This window comes from Erinaceus europaeus, chromosome 11 (genome assembly GCF_950295315.1).
Source record: "Erinaceus europaeus chromosome 11, mEriEur2.1, whole genome shotgun sequence".
In the NCBI taxonomy this organism is placed as follows: Eukaryota; Metazoa; Chordata; class Mammalia; order Eulipotyphla; family Erinaceidae; genus Erinaceus; species Erinaceus europaeus.
In genome coordinates, this window is record NC_080172.1 from 53,575,277 (window position 1) to 53,578,276 (window position 3,000).

Sequence of the window (3,000 nt, forward strand, 5' to 3'; positions counted from 1 at the left end):
TGTCTTGGTTTTCATTGTTTTTGTTGAGAAGTCACATATTAGTCACACTATACTTTCTTAGAAGTTTCTTTCTGACTTCTTTTATAAGATAATCTACAGTGCCTAGGCATGGCTTCACTTGGGTTAATTTTGCCTGTGTTTACTAAGCCTCTTGAATCTGTGGAATTAATGTCTTTCACTGGCTTTAGAAAATCCTCTCTTGCTTGTTTTGCTTTGCTTTTTTACCGGAGCATGACTCAACTCTTGTTATTTTTTTATGCCAAGGATCAAACCTGAAATCTCTTGCATTCAAGTCCTGTGTGATACAGCTGTGCATTCTCCCCAGTCCAAGAGGATATTTCTTCTTGAATCCAAATAGACCTCTGGAGTAAGGACTTTAATTTGTCTTCCATGAAGAGAACATGATCTCAAAAAAAAAATTCTCAGCCAATATCTATTTTAATATTGCTTTTGCCCAATGTTCTCTCTTTTAAAAATATATTTATTTTGTTAATAAGAGGATGATGAGAAAATAGAACAACAGCATCACTCTCACACACATGATACTAGGAATTGCCCTTGGGACCTCATGTCTAGAAGTTCAGTGCTACTAAGCTACCTCTTGGATCACTTCATTTTTTTATTTAGAGAGTACAAGGTGAGAGAAACCACAGCACCACTCACCACCCATGGTGGTCCCTCCTGCTGTCCATGCTGCTCCCATGGGCCATACTGAGTCTATCCCTCCTTAGTGGCTTTATTATTTTTCCAAAACTATCCTCTAACTCACCCTTACCTCCTCCTACTTCTTTAGTATTTACTGATAGTTCCTTCAGTAGAAGAGCAGCAGTAATTATAGATGGGGAACAGTTCTTTGATATGGTCTCTGAAAACTCAGCTCAGAAGGTTGAAATAAAAGCAGTGATATATGGCTTTTCCTTGCTTTAAAGACAAATTTTTTAATCTATATACAGATTCTCAATATATTGCAAGATTGTTTCTTCATATAAAAACTGCTCCTTTACCTCTTAGCAACAGTGGTACTTCTGTTGTAACCTTATTACAAACTTATGTATGCATAGATACTTTCTCACATCTGATCATGGCTACTGAAAGAACAGGAGAGGCTTTTAAAGATGTCTCTCAACATTTGGCCTATTTGTCTTATGCTGGACAACCTTTGGCTTTAAAAACTGATAATTCCACAGTTTATACTTCTGACACTGGGGGCGAGAAAACACCTCTGATAAACCCTTAGTGAAGTGGAAAAACTTGCTGGCAGGCAAATGGAAAGGACCGGATTTCTTGCTAACATCGGGGCGAGAGTGTGCTTGTGTTTTTCTTCAGGATACATATTCTCCCATCTGGATTCCAGACATACTTATTAGACATGTCCAGGAGCCCGCTGTTGCTGCCAAAGAATCTGAGGAGACCACCACCTCCACTGAGCTTGTCCACAATTCTTGAAGAGCCTCCCACCTTTTCCTCTCCCTTTGATTTATTAGATTCTGACCCTGTTGTAGATCCAAACATTGATAACAATTACTGATGCATAAAAAGACCAAAAATATTTATAGCCACATTTATATTAGAAATTACAGCACTCATAGAAATTATTAGATCAGTAGTTGTAGCAACTATTCCTTAGTACAAGAAAAGCATACTGCTAATCATGTAGATCAGCTTTCAAAGAATGTCTCTGTAACACTGTAGGACACAAGAAAAGATAGGAAGTTAGAGGCAAGAGCTAATGTGTTTGAAGAGGCAGTTCTATACACTGGGACCCTGATTCAAAATATTAAAACCAGAATGACCACAAGATGTCACTCAAATTTCAAGTGGATTTGTGTTACCCCCTATACTTACAATGATTCCGCCCACCCATGGGAAAATGTACAGAAACACCTCAAGGGATTATGGGATAATACTAGCCTAGCTATGGATTTACAAGATTGGCAGACTCAGATTCAGACCATAGGAGAAACCCAGACTCCTTGGGTCTCTGCCTCTGATGTGGCAGCTAATATGGTAGAATAATTGTCCTCATTTGTAAATGGAAAAACATGGTTCTCATTCCTTAGTAATTTAGGTCTAAGCATTTTTATTATCCTCATCATTATCTTTCTTTTTCCAGAAATCTTCAGAGAGCTAAGTCGCAGCATCAAGGACATTTCTATGGAAACAAGAAAGTTTCATTTACAAAATAAAAAAGAGGGAGATGGCGCAGGCACCGCCATGCTAGCTGTTTGACACGGTACCAGCTTCGCAGGAAGTTCAGCATGGCTGGACTCTCCAGGCCAAACTGAAACCATCTTGCCTTTTGCCATGTAAAGTGCTTGGGATTAAGCTCTGTGTGGTTTTAATAATATTTACCTATGGCCAGGCTCAGAGCCTGACCAATAATAACTAAAGTAATGACAAAACCTGCACTGCACTCTGTAAGATTGACCATAATGGAACAAGCAATATCAGCAATGCAGAATTTTTCAGGAGGTTCCAATACAGGAAAAAATGTTTTCCCCTTTATCTACACCACTTCCTTTAGTATTCCCCTTAAAATATAGAGAAAGATTGGTGGTTCCCTCAGTGGAGGGGCCACCTTACATAGCATAATTAATTAATGGAAAGTTATGGAACCTGCCTAGATACAGTGGGCCTTTTCATCTACCACCCACCACTATGCTCCCACTTCCTTATGCAGGAATAGTACACAAGAACCTAGGTCACATAGTGGACATACACAGAAGATGGATTCTAGCTAGAGAGTTTAACCTTATGGAGAGGCTGGCCAGGTCAGCACCACCTTGGTGCCTTCTCAGTAAGGAACAAAACAAAACTCCTTGATCAAACAATAGAACAGATTTTATGAAAAATGGGCTGCTCAATTTGTTTAAGGCCCCTAGAAACATAACAAGCTTGAACTTTCTATGAACAATGGCTTCTGATGCATAGGGGCAAAAGAATGGCATAAACATACAGGTAGAATATTAATCTTAATCAGTAGGACATCTGCCTAGCACA